This window comes from Pristiophorus japonicus, chromosome 12, assembly GCF_044704955.1.
Source record: "Pristiophorus japonicus isolate sPriJap1 chromosome 12, sPriJap1.hap1, whole genome shotgun sequence".
Taxonomy (NCBI): domain Eukaryota; kingdom Metazoa; phylum Chordata; class Chondrichthyes; family Pristiophoridae; genus Pristiophorus; species Pristiophorus japonicus.
This window is the reverse complement of record NC_091988.1, coordinates 184,934,486-184,941,795: the sequence shown is the minus strand read 5'-3', so window position 1 is coordinate 184,941,795 and position 7,310 is coordinate 184,934,486. Positions and strand designations below refer to the sequence as shown.

At 43.4% G+C, this 7,310-nt stretch overlaps 1 long non-coding RNA gene across 1 annotated transcript; it reads left to right on the top strand.

Moving 5' to 3' along the window:
• Positions 1-2,879: 2,879 nt before the first annotated feature.
• LOC139277589 (uncharacterized) lies at positions 2,880-6,441 on the top strand. Its single transcript, XR_011596115.1, has 3 exons — positions 2,880-3,487; positions 5,388-5,550; positions 5,795-6,441. It is a non-coding gene; the product is annotated as an uncharacterized lncRNA (long non-coding RNA).
• The last annotated feature ends 869 nt before the right edge of the window (positions 6,442-7,310 follow it).

Sequence of the window (7,310 nt, the reverse complement as noted above, 5' to 3'; positions counted from 1 at the left end):
ATTGTTGTGGTCTGGAATGCCGTGCCTAAAAGGATGGTAGAAGCAGATTTAATAGTAATTTTCAAACGAGAATTGGATTTAATATATGTAAGATAATGGTAATGGAAAACATAATAGGACTTAAGATAGACAAATCTCCAGGACCAGATGGTTTCCACCCCAGGGAATTAAAAGAAGTAGAGGAATAAATTATAATTTTCCAAAGCTCTCTAGATTTAGGAATTATGCATAATCATTGTAAAATTGTGACTCACTCCATCATTTAAGAAATGAAGAGAGAAACTAAGCAACTCTTGACCTGTCAGTTTAACATCAGCTGTGGGGAGGTTACTAGAATCTATCATGAGTGAGCAGTGATCTAAACAAGGTGTTTAAAATGATAAAAGAATTTGATAGGATAGATATAGAGAAACTTCCCTCTGGTGACTGAGTCCAGAACAAGAGGGCACAACCTTAAATTAGAGCTAGGTCAGTTACAAGTGAAATCAGGAAGCATTTTTTCACACAAATTGTAGTGAAAGTTTGAAACTCTCTCCCCCAAAAGGCTGCGGATGCTGAGTTAATTAAAATGTTCAAGATTTGAGATTGATGGGCCTTTGTTAGGTAAGGGTATAAAGGGATCAAAAGCGGGTAAATGGAGTTGAGATATTAATCGCCCATGATCTAATAGAAGAGTGGAGAAGCTCAAGGGACTCCTGTATCTATGTTCCTAGTGGGGAGCAGCATTCACAGGGCACAATGTTCCACCCATTAAAATGAATGGATGGAAATTATGGGCTGCATCCTTGTGATGAACTGTAATGCGCACCTTGCGATCACTAATTGCAGCTGCGCCTTATAATAATAGATATTTTTTTTATCACTAAGCCAATTTACGTTAAAACTGTGGAAATACGGAAAATAGTTTCACTGCTGCAAGGCCGCATGGATATAATTAAAATATTTTAAGATATATAGGCCCTAAAATCCCAGTTCTGGGCTTCCCACGGGCGGTCGCCTGAAAAGAAAAGAAAAGATGTGCACTTATCTTTTACTCGGGGGCCCATCAGTGATTGTGGTTTTAGGCCTCTCCTGCCGTGTGTCGGAGCACGTGCATGTCTGAACATAGATAGAGCTGGAGCTGGAGTCACGTGGGCCTGGACACCCAATCAAGGTAAAGTATTCTCATTCATAATAATGGGAACTCCGTAAGCAGGAGTTCTCATTATTATGAATGAGAAGCCCCCCTCCCCCCACCCCCCACAACACCTAAACGCAAATAGGAAATTAAAAAACACCCAACATGTTTAACATTCATTTAAATTAAAGTGTTAGAAAAAAAAAATTTGGATTTTTTTTAAGTTTAGTAATTTGGGTTTAAAACTTACCTTAGTGGGCAGGGTTTTTAACATAAAAATGTGTTTTTAAAATTTTATTTTTATAAGTTTTTTATATGTTTTAAAACTCTTACGCTGGTAAAAGCAGACTATGCGCCTGCTTTTACCAGGCGCAAGAGTTTTAAGGACATTTGCTGGGCAAGAGATGGGCAAGTAGCGCAATCTTGCCCATGCAAATGTCCTTCTCCCCAAGATGCGTCGGATCTGTCAAGCCAGAACTTGACAGTTTGGAAAAGCCGAAAACCGGCTTTTAGCATGCCTCCTCAGGTTCGTACACACTCCGTACGGACCCAGGGAGGCCGGGATTTCAGGCCTATTGTTCGTTAGAGAAGATAATTGATTGACATTTTTTACATTTATTCGTTTATGGGATGTGGGCATCGCTGGCAAGTCCAGTATTTATTGTCCATCCCTAATGCTGCAGTCCTTGTGAAGGTACTCCCAGCGCTGTCTTTGTCGTAGCAGTTTGATACAACTCAGTGACTTGCTGGGTCATTTCAGAGGGCAGTTAACCACATTGCTGTGGGTCTGGAGTCACATGTAGACCAGACCAGGTCAGGACAGCAGATTTTCTTCCCTTAAATACATTAGTGACCAGATGGGGTTTTACGACAATCCGGTAGTTTCATGGTCACCACTACTGAGATTAGCATTTTTTTTAAATTCCAGATTTATTTAATTAACTGAATTTGAATTCTCCCACTGCCATGGTGAGATTTTAATTCATGACCAAAGATCATTAGTCCAGATGTCCGGCTTGCTAGTCCAGTGACATAACCACTATGCTACCTTACTTATATGATACTCAATACTGTATTAACCATACAATTATTACATATATTAACATTTAAAATTCAGAATGTGCTGTTGCAGTGTTTTATCAGCCAACACAAAATTGATAATGAAAGCTGATGAGTTATTAATCTAATCAGTCATCAATTGCCCTGTCTTCAGATGATCTCTTATCCTACAACATGAATCAGACTAACCTTCCTGAAGCAACCATGTACTAGATAGGCCTGCAAAGCACAATGTATTCAAAGCCTAGCTGCCCCACAGGAGAGATCTCAGCTGTACATTTTAACCTGTATAGTCAAAGACATAGTGATGTGTAAAGATCAAGATCACAGCAGTGTGCACTACAGCTATGACACACAAGGTCAAATCCCCAACTAGCAGTATTAGGAGGGTTTCTTCAGGGAATCCTCAGCTTAACGAAGTGTGAAATTCATGTCTGCATGCAGTCATACTGCAAAAGGTGTATTTTCACCAGTAAACTGGTTGTGACCCATGAAATAGTGTCTCACTGATTTACAGAGTATCACTATTTTTGGTGTCATCCTTAATCAAATTTTGATGACAAGATTACTAAAATGATCAATTACTCTTACTTCTGAAGTATTTATTTTGCGCTTTTATTTTTTTTTAACTAATGTCTCATGTTTTAGATATTCAACATGGTAACAGGTCAATCTTCCAATTCATCAGAAAAAGTACAGGCCATAAAATTAATGTCTCAAAGATAAAGACACTTTTACCTTTAAAGGTTTGTGCTCAATTTTCCCCAATGTCATTTTTTGGTGTATTGCCTGTTTTTTTTGGCCACGACTACTCCAAAAAAATAACTAGCAAGTTTTCCCGTTGTAATTTTGGAAATTGGCGCTGCGCAGCCTGTCCTGTAGCTTCAGGGGGGTGGAGCCTAATGTCTGCGCCGAAAAAACGATGCACCCCACTTCTGCGTATGCCCGAAAAAAAGTACATTTTTGATGTGATTGCTATGGGCACGCATGCCCAGTACAGCTTCTGGTCTGCATTCAGCCATTTTTAACGAGCCAGATGTGTGTGAGAACTTTAATTTTCATTGGAAAAATCGGAGCTGCAATATAAGATGCAACACGGCCAAGAACCAAGAATTTCTTGCAGGATGAAGTGGAGGCACTGGTTACGTAATTGAGGTCACATGGCATGAGATGGACACGCTAAGAAAGACACCAAAAGAAATGAAGAAACGCTAGAACCAACTTGCAGAAGATTACTGTGCAATGGTGACCACCCTGAGGTCTGGAGGCCAGTGCAAAAAGAATTGGCAGGATCTTGGTCAAGTAGTTAGTGTAAGTAAAATTTTCATTTATTCACTGGAATTGCAATTGTAAATGTGACAATCTGTATGTCCCACCCAGCAGAAAGACACTGTTATATATACAGACTATAGATATACTCTCTGTGTAGTCACTGTATAGTTGCATAAGATGGAGACTTGTTTATCTGATGTACTATCAATAAGGTTTACACTGTGTATATACATGTTGGCACCACTAGAGGGTGTAACTGGCGGAGACCAAGGTTTCCTGTCCTGCCCTGATGGCAGGGGCTGTATAAAAGGGGAGCCACCATGTGGCTGCCTCACTCTGGAGTTACGAGTAAAGGACCAAGGTCACTACAGTTTGAGTATAACACATTGCCTCGTGGAGTCATTCACAAGTACACTACAGACATAATAACTGGCGACGAGAATACGGACTTTCAAGCGATTATGGCTACCTTTGGCACACTAAAAGACTTCGCAGGGGGTGATGATTGGGATGCCTTCATGGAAAGGCTCAAGCAATATTTCGTGGCAAACAACCTGGCAGGGGAGACGGACACATTGGCGGAGAAGTGCAAGGCTATACTGCTGACCAGTTGTGGGCCCGAGGTCTATCGCCTCGTCAGGGACTTCAGGAGGGTGAAGACACTGATCCTGATACCCTGCCTCAAGTCTATCCCACACTGCAGACACCCAATGACACTATTCACTACGGACCTGGATACGAAAACGGCGCCAATACGCGCAGTCAGCCGCCGTTGCCCACCGCCCAGGTGGAGACGGCACAGCCCCCAGACCCAGTTGCTAACTCGGCCATGTCTGGGAGCGAAAGGTCACAACCAACAAGTTCCCCAAATGGGACCTGGAACAGCCAGGTTCCCAACACCGTTAGAGAGCAGGCAGAAGATTCTGCAGTCCTCAAAGGAGGACAGGGAGGCCACACACATCTGTGGCTCTACCCACCACTCGGCAATGGCAAAGATCCTGGCAAGGTGAGTGAACCAAGCCCACCCCGCTATCAGGGGGCGCAGCGCTGCCATCAGATGACTAGGACCCCGTCTGGTTGCTCTGGACCGAGCGTCCTCGCATATCTGTACAGCTACCTCAGTACTGACCATGACTGAACTAATTATGCAAACTACCCATTCCTGGCGCAATACCGTAAAACGTAACAAATGTAAGTCACTGAACCAAAGTGTCATAATACAAACTGTAAAAAAGATTTTTTTTTCTTCCTTTCTTTGTACTTGAACTGTGTCTGATCCTGTATGTTTATGTAACGGGCTAGCTACATGATCTTGCTGTGGCTGTGGGGGGGCGGGGGAATGGATGTATGTAGCCATAGACACACACATGGATCACACCCAGAACTCTCTGGAACCTCCACTGCATCATCGAACCATCCAAACTGGTAACCACTACCCATCGTTGTGGCAAAAGGACTTGGGGGTTAACAGGAAGAAAGCCAAGCCAAAGCACAACCAAGGTGCAAGGGCTAGTGGCACTTTAGTCTGGGGAGAGCTAAGCTAGAGCACATAGTGCAAAGGTAATTGGCACAAAGGACTTGGGGAGAGTCATGTTATATATGCAGACTATAGATATACTCTCTGTGTAGTCATTGTATAGTTGCATAAGATGGAGACTTGTTTACCTGATGTACTATCAATAAGGTTTACACTGTGTATATGCATGCTGGCCCCACTAGAGGGTGCAACTGGTGAAGACCGGGGGTTTCCTGTCCTGCCCTGGTGGTAGGGGCTGTATAAAAGGGGAGCCACCATGCGGCTGCCTCACTCTGGAGTTACGAGTAAAGGACCAAGGTCACTACAGTTTGAGTACAACACATTGCCTCATGGAGTCATTCACAAGTACACTACAGACATAATAGACACCCTCTCTAAAAAGTTATATTTTCATCTTTGCAGAGGAAGATGGCACACAACAAAAGGGAAAGAACTCGAACAGGAGGAGGCCCGGCAAATCTGCATCCAGTGACACACTTGGAAGATAGGGTCACTGCTTTGATGGGTCCTGCCTGGAGAAAAGCAACCACCTCTCCACAAGCTGGGCCCACACTCGAGGGAGTGGGTAAGTCCTACAAATTCCACAGTCTGCCTTTGCTAAATGTTACGTATTGCGCCGGCTAGCCATGCTTCCGTTCATGGAGATCTCTCCATCAGCTATGTTTCAGTTGATGCAATGTGCTATCATTCATCGTGGTCCTTCAAATGAGTCTGCTGCCTGCGTTGTGTGTGCCTGCTCATGCCACCCACCCTGCCCCCCCCCCCCCCCTCTGCTGCTAACCATTTGTCTGTTCTGTTATACTTTGCAGAACTTGAGGCCAACTCTGACTAGGCTGAAGCCGATGCAGAAGAAGATTCAGACGCAGACGAATCTGAAGAGGAGAACATCTTCCAATCCCACCTTCCAGACCAAGAGCATGGGGGAGGGGAGGGGAGGTGATGGATGAAGCCTCCATTGTTGTACTCACTCTGGAGGAGGTGCAGGTGCTGCCCATTGATGTGCCAGCCTCTTTCCTGAGTGGTACGAGTGTTGTTGGGACATTCCATGGTTTCCCACAGTCCGAGGTTGAAGATTCCAGTGGGGTGCAGCGAGGCACAACCCAGGGCCCTACCGTTCGAGGTTGCGGGTCCCAGTGGGATGCAACGAGGCACACCCAGGGTGAGGAGGGGAAGGAGAACTCGACAGCGCTCTCTGAGGTGCAGGATCTAACAGATGTGGTTCAGAGGATGGCAATGAGTGCGGAGAGCATTGACCTTTCTTTGCTGCTGCTGTTGATGTTGTTACTGTTGTAACTGCTCTCAAATTAAAAGTTTTTTATAAGTTATGTAAATTTACAAGTTTAAAAGTTTGTAAGTGATCTTAAAGTTTTTAAGTGGTCTTAGAGTTTGTAAATGATCTTAATATTTCTAAGTGATCTTAAAGTTTTTAAGTGCTATAAACTGAAAACTTTAATGTTTGATACAAGAATATTTTTATTAATGTTAAGTTAAGTACAAACAAGTGTTTGTTAAACTTTTGAATAAAATATATTTTAAATTATAACTGAATTATTTCCATTATTTGTTCCATTATTAACACAACTTTTTGAAGTAAAGAAGAATCATTTCCATTTTTAGTTCAATTAACACAACACAACATAGAAACATAGAAACATAGAAAATAGGTGCAAGAGTAGGCCATTCGGCCCTTCTAGCCTACACCGCCATTCAATGAGTTCATGGCTGAACATGCAACTTCAGTACCCCATTCCTGCTTTCTCACCATACCCTTTGATCCCCTTAGTAGTAAGGATTACATCTAACTCTTTTTTGAATATATTTAGTGAATTGGCCTCAACAACTTTCTGTGGTAGAGAATTCCACAGGTTCACCACTCTCTGGGTGAAGAAGTTCCTCCTCATCTCGGTCCTAAATGGCTTACCCCTTATCCTTAGACTGTGACCCCTGGTTCTGGACTTCCCCAACATTGGGAACATTCTTCCTGCATCTAACTTGTCTAAACCCATCAGAATTTTAAACATTTCTATGAGGTCCCCTCTCATTCTTCTGAACTCCAGTGAACACAAGCCCAGTTGATCCAGTCTTTCTTGATAGGTCAGTCCCGCCATCCCGGGAATCAGTCTGGTGAACCTTCGCTGCACTCCCTCAATAGCAAGAATGTCCTTCCTCAGATTAGGAGACCAAAACTTTACACAATACTCCAGGTGTGGCCTCACCAATGCCCTGTACAACTGTAGCAACACCTCCCTGCCCCTGTACTCAAATCCCCTCGCTATGAAGGCCAACATGCCATTTGCTTTCTTAACCGCCTGCTGTACCTGCATG